The sequence below is a fragment of the Armigeres subalbatus genome, chromosome 2, assembly GCF_024139115.2.
Source record: "Armigeres subalbatus isolate Guangzhou_Male chromosome 2, GZ_Asu_2, whole genome shotgun sequence".
Taxonomy (NCBI): Eukaryota; Metazoa; Arthropoda; class Insecta; order Diptera; family Culicidae; genus Armigeres; species Armigeres subalbatus.
The window spans coordinates 195,167,267-195,183,776 of NC_085140.1; the positions used below are offsets into that span (position 1 = coordinate 195,167,267).

Sequence of the window (16,510 nt, forward strand, 5' to 3'; positions counted from 1 at the left end):
GGAATGGATAGTTCATGTCGCGCGGAATTGGCGCGAATTGAACCTATTCGACGCGGATTTGGCGCGGAAAATATTTCAGGATCTCCGTAACAACCTGTAACAATCTATCCTGGCAATTATGGATGCAAAATCAAGAATGAAAAATCTTCTGTAAGCCTTTAAATGCTACAAAGAGTTTTTGTGATCGCGATAAAATCTTGGCTCCAAATGGACTAATGCACAATGTGCTTAACTTTTGTTCTAAAGCATTAGGAAGGTTAAGATGATATCTACTAGAATGGCTTGGCTAATGTTTTTAGAAGAAACTTTTCTTCGAAAAAAGGTTCAGAAACATATGGGATCGTTTATGATTGAATGTGTCATTTCAGGTTCCTTTTTCAGGTCAAGGTTTTTCTCAAAATATTTAATTTTGATACGAGAAGCGTCATTATTTTCCTCATTGAATTCTTAACTTTTTTCTACAACAAATATAATTTTGAAAAAATATCACCGGCACAGGTTGAAGAATTGACCACGCGACGCCTCTGGATTTTAGATTTTTGGTTATTTTTACATCAACGAGTTTGTCATTGGTTGATGAGTTGTATACTCAAGCAAGGAAAAGAAACTTGCCCTTAATTTACTCAACAAGTAGAATGCTTGCCCTCAGATCAGAACTCTCACTTGCACTTTTAGCGGATGTCAGAAGGAAAGCATTGCCCAAGCTACATTATCAGCTGAATACGTAATTCTTTAATTGCCATCGGCAGACCCGGAAAAGCGTGATATGCGACAATTTTGGGGACTGAAATCGGAGTAATGAATGTCAATAGAAGAAAGTTGTTCCTAGTTACTAAACGCTCATAATATGTGCGGTACAGGATATTATGTTGAAATCAAATTGATGTTTTACGTCGGTGTGATCATGTTTCACATCTGCTGTAAAAATCTCATAGAAATTTTGTTTTATTGTGAGTAGTGAACATCAAATTTTCTGTGATAATGATGCTTTTGGATTATACACAGTTTGAATTTCAAGAAATGAACAATTCATTCACAGATTTTGTTTATATTATTGTCAGGGGTTTTCTATAACTAATTATGCTCAAATTTGGCCTAAATATTCTTTTGCATATCAAAGATATTGTGCTAAATTTCATAAAATTTAGTCAACAAAGAAACCACCCACAACATCAATAAAACAAAACTCTGCCATATAAGCAAATCAAGCCCTATTGAAAAATAGTTTCCCTAAACTGCCGTGAATCGCAAGTCAGTCCCATCTGCACTGCCGTGAATCGCATATCTGTCCCATATTTGCTGGGTTTCCTATTAATATGGGACAAATATACCGATTCACGGCGAGTGAAATACCTCAACTTATCCATATACTGATGGGACTTGACTTGCGATTCACTATAAATCATCAAAGAAAACTGATGAGTTTTGCAGTATAATCAATTTATTATTTATTTTCTTAATTTCTCATCTGATTTATCAATAGCTGTAATACTGCCTGTAACCGCATATTTTCCCATCTCTACTGTGTTTCTCATTCACTATGGGACATATATACGATTACCACCAGGCAGCATATTGACACCCATATCTGTTCAGCCCTAACTCAATACTTTTATCTTCCCCATCCCCATCAGATGGAACGAGCCGAGCAAAAGTATATCCTCTGTCAGGGTCCGCTACCGTGTCTTGTGGGTCACTTCACCGGCTCATGGTGTGGGAGTACCAATTCCCAGGCGATTCTGATACTGAACAAATTGATTGAAAAGAAACAGATCCAAGTGCCACCTGTACTGGCCGGAAACGATTGGCGAGGAGCACAAATTGGAACTTCGGAAGTGCAGCTAGCGATAGAGTACGTCAAGTGTATCGAGTACAAAAATTTCTGCAAAAGAACCTTCCGGTAAGTGCGACGGCTTTTAGTGTATTTATTGTTTGGCTTTCAAGGCTGCACGCTTCGAATCAAGGTGATTGTGGCTGAGTGAATGGACACGATTGTGATATATATAATGAATACAGAAACCCCACTCCGATATGAGGATGTAGGTCATTACTAACTGGAGTGGCATGTACTATCGAATAAACGTTCGTTGCGACGACGCTGTTGTTTTAATGTTTTGTTCCCTTTTGCCTGATTGCAGATTAACTGACACGGAATCGAAGGTAAAACACGCGAGGTCCGTTTCAATTCCATTATACCACATGGCCCGGACTTTGGTATTCCCAGTTCTCCAGTGGCATTTTTACAGTTTTCCTGAAAGGAGGTTCGGGAGTCAGGAGCACTAGATGAGGATGTTGGGTCCACCGATCATTCACTGCAGCGCAGGAATCGAAAAGCCAGTCCGGAACGTTTTGTTTGGTGGACTGCTGTTTTGGTGTTAGGTGATTGAGTCGAATTACATATGATGAAACGTCCATGGCTCTGCCATGTGAGTGACAAACAAAAATTCGAGTATTGTCAAGGATGTTTCATACAAAGTGGCGATATATAGGGCATTGAAGCCATCAGACATATCAAATTCTCTCTGAAGCGTACCAATTGATGGATTATGAATACTTTCATTAAACTTCACAAACCTTATCGAACATTTCTCAACTTAGTTTCAATATCAAATAATAGAAACTATTCTTTTTGTTTTAAAGATTGACAAAGAAGGAGAGAGGATAAAAGTAGCTGTACAAGATGTTTTGCTGGAATTGCGACGATTTCGCATGGGACTGATACAAACTGTGAGATCAATTATATTTTTTCATATCAAAGCTATCATCGAAGGCATGAAACGTAGCTGAACAATTCAGTTAGTTGAACTGTTTTAGTAAAGATAATTCATATTTCAGTTATAGCGTCCGGATTTCATTTCGGTCGATTCGAAGACTTCGAGGAACATCGTCCGTCGTGGCAACCGATAGTCGAGGTTACTTCGGATCAGGATAATGACGATACCCGCCGCCTATTACCACCGCCCCGGTGCGCATTCGCTCACGATTGCTCAGAAGTACCGTTGCCATTGATTCCGAACAGTGAGAGCGTCACGAGATTTCTAACGTGTAACGAACGGGACATAGTGAACAATTTGGTGAACATAGAAAAAATGGCAATATGAGATTAGTGAGGATCGACTATGCCTCTCCGCTGCCGAAGGACTCACTGGAAAAGGTACACGGGGCGAACAGGTTCGACCGACAGCGGCGCATCCAGTGATGAAGGACGAGCTTATTGAAGAGGAACGATAGCGACCAGAACGGCGATACCGAAAGTGACGAAGAGGACAATAGTATTGATAACGCATCAGAAAGTTCCGGTGCTGGACGACACTTCACGATAACCAGTTCGTCTTCAAATCGGCGTTAACCACACCTCACCGACGACGGCCACGTCTACCACAGTGGCGACGACAACCGGCGCAACAGCCACGGCTGCCAGCGGTAACACATCGACACTGGAGTCAGAATCGTTGGTGGAGCCGGACAAAAAATCTTTCGATATGATACGACGCTTTCCGCCGGTACCCAATGGTGTGGACAGCAATAGTAATGGTGCCCGGGGAAGGTACCACTTCTAGCCCAGAGAGGGACAGTAAGTATTGAGGGGTTTAAAGACAATATTATTTGGATTTTTGGCCAATGAGGTCAGGTGTTATCTGCTACAGATTGTGGTTATCTACTTGGTTTACTCGCATAGAAATCATGTTCTGTAGTAAAAATTGTTTTATTTTGCTCAGTAAGATTCATGTACATCGGATCTATTCATATATGTATGAAATAACCTAGTAATCGCTTCCACCAGATTAACCTTGTCTAACAGCAAACATGTTACGTTCGTCAGACTGACTATTTGCATTTATAACTTTATTTTGCTACCAGTCTCTAATATCTCACTGTTTTGACGATGTCCTCGATTAGTTCAATTTTGGAAGACTCCAAACCAAGGGTCAGCGTATCATATCACTTGGGTGTCCTAAGAAAGTCTGAAACACATAAGGCTGAACTCAAGAAGGCTACAATCTCGAAAGGCTAAAAGTCTACACTACCAAAGGCTGTAAAGAAGTATTACAGAAGGCTGAAATCAGCTGGGATGCAATAATGAATCCTAATAATCGTACGATGGAGTACAAGAAGTTAATTGGAGTAATTCTCCTTTGAGACCGGGCCACCTATTTGCATAGAATTCTTAAAATTCCTAAATTTATATTTCATTCGAAAGCTTTTGGCGAGTATATCAAGGATCAGAATATAAATTCTTCGAAAGATAGACCCTCGAATATAGTTATACACGAAATCACGTTTATGGACCCCCTCCCGATTTTTTGTCAATTCTCCTTCAACTTTTCAAAGGACCTAAGTAAAAAATTAATGAATTAATTTGAATAGCGCTATTAACAGAACGACATAAGCTTTTGTTTGCAGTACTAAAATTAATTTATGAAAAAATACTATAGGTCCTTTTGATGGCGAGAATTCTTGACTACCAAAAGCTGTCATAACTCCAACATTTCTCATCAAATCTTTAAAGATCAGCATATCGTTGGAAAAAAGAATTGTGTGTCCTCAATTTTCAATAATAAAAATAGAAGCAGCCATCTTGGATTTCTTTTTAAAAACTATTTTTCCGCCAGATTCGCAACTACCGATTTTGAATATTAATACATCGATGGGAAGCATAGGTTATATTGTATCCAAAATCTCAGGTGAATGTTTATTTTATCAAAAGTTGTATACTATTCACCAATACCCAAATTAAGTTATTTAATGCAATATCTTGAATCTACAAACAATTATGCTCAAAACTATTGGGCTTCAAATAAAAAGACGTGTTTGTGATATATGCGTTTTCATTTTTTGAAACACTTAATTTGGCTTAGGGTAGTGTATAAGAAATGAAAGGAACTGACGTCATTAATTATCCTTAGTAACCATAAAAAATAATGTTCGTTGGTCAGATGGACCTACAAAAAATAGTTTAGGTTAATCATACGCAACTTTGATAGAAATAACAGCCACTAAAATTTTGAGACACAATGCAATACTAAGCTAAGCTTTCCATCAATGTATTAATATTTAAATCAGTGATTCATCAAAAGGCAGAAAATAATTTTAAAGAATTCCAAGATGTGACCAAATTCAACATGGCTCTCTTTCAGCTATGGCTTTCTCTGTTTTTTATTGTGCGATGAGGACCACACTCTCTTTCCGACGATAATGCTGATCTCTATGATCAGTTGAGAAATCATTGAGTTATGACAGTTGGTGAAGTCAGAATGGAACAATCAGAAGTCCGTATTAAAATGATTTCGATGCATGGCTATGGGGTTCATCTTCTGAAGATCAACTCGGATCCTCAATATACTTTCGCCGAAAGCTTCAGAAGACAAACTCTTATAAACATTTTAAGAACCTCCATTACGAATGAGTGGCCCGGTTTCAGCGAAGAATTACCTCAGTGGTTGAATAGTGAATAATATGAATGAAGTAATACCTCAAAGTAAAGAAGAACTAATGAATAAGGCATCAAACTTAAAAAATAGAACAAAGAATTAAGAATAAATTATATAAATGAAAAACAAAGATTAAAGAAAAAACCCAACTTAATTCACCGAATAGTGATACTACCTTTCTCGCATTTAGCCAAGACACCAATCTTATATGCTGCTAATATGGTTCAAAATACCTTTTTTTTATAACTTTTAAACGCAACGGTCGATCGTCATCAAATTCAATAGTGATCAACTTCATTTGTCCCCTGTCAGATGATGATTATTGCGAGAGAAAATTAGTTGAGGATTACTATATGAAAAAGTTGTCTAATGTTTTACCAGCTTTTATTGCACACATACGCACACACATACACACGGACGAGAACAGACATTTGCGCAGTTCGTCCAGCTGAGTCGATTGGTATATAACACTATGGGTCTCCGGGAGGCTTCCTAAAAAGGTTCATTTTCGTAGTGAAGGGCAGTGATGTACTTTCGAAATTTAGCTTTTTTGTGCAGAAAAGGCTACGAAGAAATATAAATGTGGAAGGAAGAAAAAGATAATGGGAATAAGGAAGAGAGAAAAGAAGAGGAAAAAGGAAGGTATAAGAGAAAAAGGAAGAAGGAGATCCAAAGAATAAGCAATGAAAAAGTAAAGATGAAAGAAGAAAGTTGGAACAAGGAAGAAAAGATTGAACAGGGTAGTTTGAAGCGAAAGAAGGAAGAAGAATAATTGAAGAACGAATAAGGAAGAAGGATTTGTCGGCATATGAGCGATAGTCAGAAATGACATTCCTTTTGCCAGTGGAGATATATCCAGCTTCCACACGATATTTGTTCCTTATCCTTCATACGGTAAGCTTGCAGAAAGAATGTCGTAGCGATATATTGCCATCTAAATATTGCCCTCCGCTCCACCAGTCGTTTTCTATAAAACATTTATTTACGCCTGCATCACTAACGGAACTATCAATTCTATACTTTCATACCAATTCTATCATGAACATGATTACTACGTCTGAGGTTGGAAGATGATATTAGCATTTCCATATCATTGTATTAATCCGTTTAACTTCACGTAAGTAATGGCCTCAAATCATTAATTGAGAAAGATAGATGAAAAACATGAAGGAAGGAAGGAAAATAGACGAAAAGAAAAGAAAGAAAGCAGAGAAAAAAAAGGAAGGAAGAGAGGAAAAAGGACTACTGATGGTATAATGCCGTTTGGCATAACGAGGATTAAAGATAACCAGGGGCCATGTGGCATAAACTCTAGGAAGAAGCTCAATTTACATCTGTTTTTGCATTATTTTTTGGGCATATACGTGTTTTTAGGAAGGTGATTCACTTTTCGTCTAATTCCGAGTAATTTTTAATTTAAATAGATTTAAATGAAGAAGAAATAATATGCTAGTGCTTATTCCTCAAAGTTTTATCTCTCAAATTTGTTTTTTCAAATGCAAAATCATTAGCTCTAGTATCTTATTCCGAACGTATGCGTAGAAAAAGAAATCATATACGCTTCAACTTTTGCAGTTCTTTGATACTTCTGAAAAAGGATGTATTTGCACTCTTTTGCCACTTTTCGGGAAATTGCGTACTTTTAAAAAAGAGATCATTTACTTGTTTGCCTTATTCAGACAAATGCGTACTTTCAAAGAGTCTATCTACTCACGCCTTATTCTTTGGTCAGGCTATATCTGTTATTTTGGAAATAAAGCATCAATCAGGATGCGTTGGCCCAGATTAAGCCAATGGTGGGTGTAATCCATCTTCAAAATAAGCACTTGCTTGGATTGAGAAGTGGTGGATTCGCAATTTTTTAAGTCGGCGTTTGCTCGAATTAAGGCAATGTGCATAATCTTTCTTCAAAAGAAAGGCGTTTGTCGGCATTTGCGATGAGTGTATATGACTCCTTCAGTTTTAAGTGTTAACTCCTTGGATTTTGGCAATGGTGGTTGAATTCTTTTTAGTAAACGCTTGCCTTGTCAATGCACAACCATGCATCATGAAGCACACCAACTCCACCATTGATGCAAATCGGCGAATTCGATTCATGAGCCATGGTCCGGTGGAAGATTATCGAAGGCTCTTGCAAAACAGATTTAGAGATTTAACTTTAAAATACTACTGATAATGATTACCTACGTCAGCAAAGCTGAAGAAAAAAGATCTCTTGGATTACTCCGTTACTTTAAAGTGGTAATATTTATACGTATGTTCATGCCTTCATTATTGTAATGAAGATTGATCTACGTCCAATATCCAATATATAAGGAATCAAATTGCCAACTAAGCATTTTTGGTGCTAAAAGCTTCAACTACAAGCCTTTGGCTGTATAATATTGAATAAAGCAATGATGCTGAATAGAAAAAGCCTCCACAAATAATCATAAGCTTCAACTCGACTATTACCCAAATACCTATCAGCTAGTCAGTATTGCCAGATATTCAATGCTTTTATCATTTATGCAGCTTTCATATAGTCATAAAACAGCTCTGTCTGAATTAGCAACAAAGGCTTTATCGGTTAAGAGCTCATGTAAGTGTAACTTCTGAGTTGCTTGTTAGCAACTTCCCATAATTACAGTGAGTAGCATTCACAATGAAAACGTTTTTGCTGTTGTTATGGCACTAACAATATGGCGTAATGGCGCTTTAAATGAACTAACGAAGCTTTTAGGCAACCATTCTGTACCTTTGAAGATTAGGCACATTTTAAATGAACCTAATACTGCTTCTTTTAATAGCATATCCGGTTATTTGGACAATCAAATTAACCGCTATATGTTTACATTTGATTTTTGTTGCCGGAGCTGTGTATGGAGCTATTGATTTCTGTAATAGCAGCTGACAGTAAGATATTCCACACCTGCTCTTATAGCAGCTGACAAAGCGTCATCATTAATGCTAGCAGATAGCGTAAGAAAAGCAAGCCATTTAGAAGCGATATTTCTGCAACGGCAGCTACTTAAACGATTAGCAACGATAAAAATATAACAGATCGAGAAAATGTTGCCTAAAAACAATTTCAGGGATTGATGATGGATGGGTTAACCAACCGGTATGCTGATAGATGTTTTGAATAATGGTTGAAAACAATGCTGAAAGCATAATTTTTTAAACTTATGTGCTGAAAGCAGCATAAACCTCTTTCTAGATTTATAAAGCATGGGCTGAAAATAAAAGCGTTAGTAAACAACCTATAGAGTATAGGGTATGCGAAGAAGCACATCCATAATTTTCTTTGTTGTTTACATATATCAAAGTGACGGTGATGACAGAGCAGCGACCATTGAATCAGAAGGAATCAGGAACCAGATCTAGGTAGCAACAAAATTGATTTAGAGTTTTCGATAAAAGGTAGAAAAACGTTGAATAGCTCCCGAAATTTTACTCTCTATCTCGACCAATATTTAATCAAATTGAATTCATTGGCTGTATAAAACTTGTTGTAACAGATTCAAAAATCTGAATAAACGCCATTAAAACCGAATTACCTTACTCAATAGTTTTAGCAAGATTGAGAAAAAACTGTAGTAACATACTGTAAATGTAGTTGTGCAGACACGTCAAAAACAGCTGAATAGATTCATGAATTTGCTGGTAAAAAGCATTGGAATAGAGGATTCTTGATCCTTATGTATAGCACATATTCAACTTGAAGCCGTATAGAGCAGAGTTGAAATAAACATTTGACATTGACATTAAATGTTAGGTTGGGTGACTCTGTAAACTTGCCGTCATTACGATACAACTACTCAGTTGAACAGATTGAGCTTCAACATTTATTTCGCTTTCCTGCATACTGCAGAACTCCGGGCAGATGACTTCGATGCAGAATACAATTCTGGCCCAGGGAGAGGGTTTGATGAATATAGTAAAACTGGGACCAGATTTAGCCGGAAGGGAGCCCAGGGCCGGACAGTATGGGAAGGCTAAAATGTACTAAAAAAGGTTGGTTTTATTTACATAAGATTTGTGGGGCCCAGGGCCACGGCCCCCAAGCCCCCATAAATCAAGCCCTGAGTAAAAACAAACAAACTGTATCGATAAAGAGGCAAAAACAAAATTTATTGAATATATGAAGTGAATTTGTTTAAATCTAAAAAGGTAGGAAGCCATTAATTATCTATAAATACTATAACCGTACTACGGAAAAAAAACTATGCACGGAATAGCTGCGATATAGGATTAACGTGATGACCGGTTGAACTGACGTTAAATACCTCAACTGAATAAGATTGATTAGATCGCTACTAGTAGTTACGAAACAATAATAGACAGTTTTTCTAATGGGGCATATAATAAAGTAAACGTAAATTTGTAGATATTCCAAGTTCTCTTAATTGAAAAGAATGAAACTTTTAGCGGCGTTTATTTTTACTCTTTTGTATCATTCCGGCCTTTCATGGTTTAGCTAACTTCTGGAGTTTTCTGGCCTTTTGTGGTATGCTTTAAAACATTTCGGCCTTTTGTGATTCGGCCTTCTGTGGTAATCGTACTGGCAGTTCGGCCTTTTGTAAAACTGAAATCCGATAGATGTGATCTCTTTCTACGTATGTAACCGATCTCGTTTGTACATCCTTCGAAAAATGTCAACAAATGGTCAAAAACATTTATCAGAATTTTATCACTCGATCTACTCTAACTATGTGAAGAAATACATCAAATTGGTAACCCTTTCCTATTGGTTCAAGTTATGCAAATGTCCATTAGGCTTTGAAATGACCCACTTTCTTTTGTTGCAGTTCAAAATAATGCTAAATGTCCGTTATGCCAAATGACTTTTTATATCGTGGCCCAAACCCGGAAGTCATCTACTCTTTTGCCTTATTACCGATGATAAATTGCGTACTTTTTTAAAGAAGGGTCATCTACTTCTTTGAAACTTATTAACATGGGTAAATACGTACTTCGTTTAAAACCAAAATCATATATTTCTACGATTAACGATATAACGATTTTTTGGTGCCAAAGAGTCATTTCCGTGTCAAATGAACATCGATGTACTTTAACAAATTACTGCCAAATGGCATTATGCCAAACGTCATTATACCTTTTACACGGAAGAAAAAAAAAAGTACCCAAGACGGAATTGAATTACTTTTGAGTTATTTTTCACTTCGCTTTCATCATACTCTTGCTTTTGTTGTCAAAAACAAAGAGTTTAACATAATCAACGACGCCAGTTCAATGCAGGAAGCCAATTTTGAGTTTTATTACGAGGGTGAATATTCAATTAGATAAACTAGAGCAGTTAATAAATGTATTTAATTGGAGTACTTTTCCCTAACATGAGACTAAAGGCGAACTACTTCGACCCTACTTACTCAATTTTGGCTTCCCGTACGGATGTTCGAGGTTGGAGTGAATTCAAACTCCTATTACGTTGGTTTCTTCTTGCAATGTATAAATCCCCGAAAAAAGAAAGGTAGAAAGAAGAAGGAAGAAAAAAATGAAGAATAAAGACGGAAGAAGATAGAAGAAAGAGAAACGAAGAAGGAACAAGGAAAAAAAAGAGATAACAAAAAATATAAAACTAATCTTATGGCAAGAATAAAAAAATTTACAATGTTATGTTATAATAAATATGTACATTATGTGGAAGATATTGATTTGGAAAATGTATTGGAAGGTAACCACTTTTTTCCCTTCGATGGACTCGAACATGACCCTGCATTTATCAATATCTTCCACATAACTGTCACTATCTCCTATATATTTCATAACGATTTGTAAAATTAATATCCACGACATCCGGGTGAAAGATTTAGAAATCCCGGAAATAGGCAATTAACTTTGATTGAACTGAGAATCAAAAACCAAATACAGAACCAGGAGCAATAAATAGGAGTCTTGTTCCTTCTATACTATCTCCAGAATTTGTTACCGTGCAGACAAAAATGATAATAGTCTGGCCAATCAAAGTTATTTGCCTGTATTCTGGTATAAGCCACCCGGTGGAAATTAATAACTAACTCTCTGAAACTCGATTTGGCACAATAGTTTGCACAACATGTGAAAAGATTTAGAACCACTACCGAACAGAAACCAGTACACGCTGGACAAAGGTTTTTCCTACTAAATTTCTGAACGACCTCTGTCGTCCTCACGCAACTTTGAAGGCTACTGATGAGATCAAATTTCCAACACCAGGCACGTTGCCAGACTCTCATAATCTAATTTTAAAACCAACTCTTTCACACGATAGTTTGTGTGATCAAACCCCACTCGAAGAAGAAGTAGTTATCCTTACATTTTTACAACTAAATACGATTTCAAATTGCACAAATCCAGTTTCAGACATAGTAATTGATGATTCTGGATCACAATTGAAAGTTCGACATATATTTGTTCGTTGTTCGAGCTTCAACCTTTGTTCTTTCAGCTTTATATGCAGATTTGATTTCAGCCTTATAGGTGTCAAAGCCTTATGCCGACCCCTTTAATTTCAGCATACGTCAGTGTAAACTGATCAGCAAAACGTCATCTACCAGAAGAACCGAAGTACTGATGACTAACCGTACAAAGTCGTTTGCATACTGCCATCCTGACGAAGAATGTCGTCACATTCAGCTCAATTAACCGGATATCATCAGCCTCCTTAGCAAACCAATCTTTCTTGTTCATCCACTGAGCTACGTGTTACTACGATGACCTCACGCTTGCTTCGCATGCAGAAAACATCATCATCGCCAACATCTGCTCGGAGGTTTTATCATTCATTCAACTTCTTTCATGTTCTGCAAATTGTTCCCTGCTGCGCACTTTATCTACACTTTAGCCAAGATCATCTTGTTGGCGAAGTTAGCAGAACTATAGTTTTCCGATCCTCGAAGGATGTTTCTACCGGTAGCGAAACTGTTCCTCCCAGGTGGGCTGACGGTATACCGAAAGCTGAATGACTTAACCGCTGAAACTTTTCTGGTTGCTTAAGGGCTCCACTTTTCCTATGTTTATTTTGTTGTCAAAACTATGATCAGAGCCCGCTCTGTCCATTCCTTCACGTCTGACCACACAACCTACAAGACCAACTTTCCGAGATACCAGAAACTTGAACTACGCACATCGCCCGATGCATCGTCGCTTTATTCGTCGCCATGGTGTCTCCTAAAGGCTATGTTCAGTGCGCGTATACATGCCATTGCTTGAAGGATTGTAGGTATGCAGCTTTGAAGTCGTGAACAGATGATATGTAGCCATTTCGTGCGCGTTATACCGCGATATTTTCTACCATAATATTATGGCGAACACCTCGTAAACGCTCGTCCACCTAATCCCACCATAAGCTGCTCCATGAATCTACTTTCTTGCCTAACTGGTATTGCTCAGCGGCAAAATTAGGAGGCTTTGCAAACGTTCAACGAATTTGAACGCGCGCGCCGTTGAGACAATATTACATTTTGTCGCTCTACAATAAAGGACGCGCATTTACCATCCGCTCCTGCGGACAAAACTATCACATCTGGATCACAGACAGATCAAACCAGTTGTACCATTGTATAATCGTTTTATCTTCCTTTTTCTACCTTTCCCAACCAGATCACCGAAGGCAGAGCTACGCCGCCGGAAGCAGCTCGAGCGCCAGTCTGCGATGGAGGAAAAGATCCCCGAAATCGGCACAAACAGAAGGAATCGGAGAGTGGTTCGCCGAAAAGCGCAGGTCAATGATTTTTACTATTGGTGCCGGCGCCTGTCAATCGGTGTGCTGTGTGTCTATCTATTACCTGAAAGTTGTACCGTTAAGCCACTGTAAACAGAAGCTCATCCATCCCCATCCCTTTCCCCTCTTCTATGGCATTGCATGTTTAGCCAGATGTATTTCCATTTGTTTGTTTCATCGCCACCGCCCTCTATAATGTGCGCCTCTCGCATCTCACGGCACGAGTCCCTTACAAAAAAAGATATGTTGCATTTAAAGGTGTTTCCCAGTTGTTAGCGAATTGCGTTATTTACTCATGATTTTTTCCACGGAAACACAATATTACCAAGTAATCAATTGTGCAGAAAAACCAAGCTCACTTTGCCGAATAGCATTATGTGTGAAATGCTATTGAAGACAGAGCTGTTGGATATTCACAATAATAGAAGGAGCCACTCGTCCCAGCGAGATGGGGAACACAGCTATTCACCAATTAGAAAAAAAATTGTATAGTCAAAATGTGGTCAATACAACACTATATAAACACATACGCATTGGATATGCTAATGGTGTTTGGTGAACATCTAAAAGAAGTAGCGCGTTCAGGAGAATCTAGTTTTTCAGAAAACTAATTTTATTCGTTCTCCCTAAATTACGTTAAGTCATTCCAGGCAGAAAGACTTCAATGAAAACAAGGATAATATAAGGAAGGAAATATTGTTACAGATTTTTGCAACATCAATTCACTTTATGCAAAATGTCGACAACATTCACACTCATACACACGCAAGCTAGCCAAAATTTGCATAAAACATTCATTCATTCAATACTAAAACTGAACTAAAATGGTTCAGTTTCATTTCTTTATGATAACAATTCATAGACACAAACGTGGGAACATGGAAGGAACACCGTATCTTTTCCCTACTTTTGTTTTTATTTCAGTTTACCTAGATTTTATAGTTTATTTTAGCAGGCTTCATATATCACTTTAGTTTTCCCTCAACTATGCACATCTTTCAGATCATCAGCTGTGATTGGCTTGACACTTATTTTATGTATATACCGCATTTTAGAAAACAATAGATTTAGTGGATATGAATGTCTGTTGGAGAACAATTTTGAGAATTACGATGGCGTTTATAATTGTGATAGACTAACAAACAGTGCGTTTAATAACTAGTTTCTGCAGTGCAAGTTGAATTTATCAAAGTTTGTATTTTGAATCAACTGAGTAGTAGTGATGGACAACTGCAGATTGGTATAAATTGTTTGGTTTTATGTCAAATTAAAACATATTAGAATTTGTAGGGCCGGAACGCCTACAGGAGGCATGTTTTCCATGATTTGCATGATTCCTGTCTTTACTTTGTCTTAGGGCCAAGCCAGAGTAAACGCGACGAGCGATTCGACGCGACGCGACTCAGGACATATTTTGCCCCCCATCTCAAAATGACGCAATTTTAAATAGTAGAAAGTTTATTATTGTGACTGAAATGGCATGTATCCAGTTGAAATAATTCTAAAACCAATCCACTTATTAGCTGATGACCAGGGATGACAATGACAAAATGATGACCAAAAGACAATGAAAAAATCTCTCATTTTTCATTTCTGTATACAACATATATAAATTAGGTACAATATGTAGTATACCGACCGCGAGAGACTTTTTGCAAGCCGTCATGATAAAGGAGGCTACCTCGTCATAAATTTCTCCTAACGCAGGAAGCACTGGTTCGAATTATGCATTTGAACTTATTCTACACAGCTGTGCAGTGTGCGGTCCCCAACACAAAATGAGCGAGAACAAAGTGAGAGGCCAGGATGCATTTATTGGGGGTGTTCTGACATCAATATCCAACTCAGCCATCTTGGATTTTTGTAAATTTATGCTCGTTTGTTTACGTTTGCACTGAAATTAATGTTTCGCTTGCGCTGAATTATTCCTACATACGAAAGGGCCTTGGTGAGGGCTGTCTACCGATTCTGTTTATTTTCGCACTTGTTTGTACAAGTTTGATAAATTGTTATCATGGGTTGTTATGATTCGGAACAGTTTCTGCATTTCTTTTATCGTTGTTCGTTATCTTGAGACCGATTTCTGCAAACTCTGATGATCGTTGTACGTCATACTCCAGAAAGCCACTTCCTCCCAGAATGACATTTACAAATTCTCAGAATGAATAATTCCACCAAAAAAAGTACATCATGCAATTACACTTCAACTTTTCGAATGGCGTTCTCTGACTTTTCTTTCTGTCTGAGAAGATATTTGTAGACACGTTTCATATCTCTTCTCGAAGGCTTATTTCTCTCTACATCGACTGATCCTTTTTGAAAGCATGGAATGAGCTAGAAATTAGTTACAGAAATATGAACACATCTAAAAACCTCTTTTCTCGAAATCAGTCAATCAAGAATATGTGTTCGTTCTTTAAGGCAAAATATGACCCTTCTGTTGGGACTTTCTTACCCATTCCCGGCCTAACATGCAGAGCTGCATTATTTAATTTTATGACTAGAGACAACTTTTCCTGAATTTTTGGGCCGTGTAATATTGCTATGGGTTCACCTCTGCTTCAAAAAATAGTTGCTAAACACCTGAAAAAGCTTTTATTTGATTTAAATTAACTTGGTGCCACGTTGCACTCATTTGATCACAGGCAATTGGTTTATATTCCAAGTCTCTTTGGCATACCAATATTTACTCAATCTCTCAACATCTTCTCTCATTCTCTCTCTCGAGACGGTAGAAAATGCGACGTAAACAAAAATACGCACGTTTCGACAACGTGATGCCAGATGTGTATTATTCATAATAATTTTTTTGATTGAGAAGATATATTCACGCATCAAAATTCCTTCCAAATACTTGAAAACATATTTTTACTCTTTGAAATTGGATAATTAAATTGAAGCGTCAACGTTTTAGACAGTTTTTCAAATAACGATGAAGGATTATTTTCATACTAAAAAGACTCTGCTTTTGCACACATGTACCTAGAAGTTCTTGGGCCGAGGTGATTTTTGGTGGAAGATTTTGTATTTCAATATGTTTATATAAGTTCTAGTGATACGAACAATTAGAAAAGATTGAGTGCATGAGTTTAGACATTATTGTGATAAACAGCAAAAGCAATGGTTGTATCGAACACTGTGACAATTTCAGGTATGTTGATGATACCGTTTTGTAAAAGTGGAAATCACTCCGGCTCAGTGGTTTGCAACGAAGAGCGAAAATTTGAAATCTAATTTTATTTTCTATAATTGGATCGATTAAGATGGTAATGGTTCAAAATATTAGTGATTTGCAAGATAAAGAGGACTTTTTAAATTATTTTAAAATTATCAAAACCTACGGCTTCAAACAGTAGCAATACGTAACTTCTAG

The 16,510-nt window shown here is 37.4% G+C and overlaps 1 pseudogene; it reads left to right on the forward strand.

The window, feature by feature from the left end:
- LOC134209472 (tyrosine-protein phosphatase non-receptor type 61F-like) overlaps positions 1–16,510 on the forward strand; it is a 90,650-nt pseudogene that overhangs the window by 51,367 nt on the left and 22,773 nt on the right.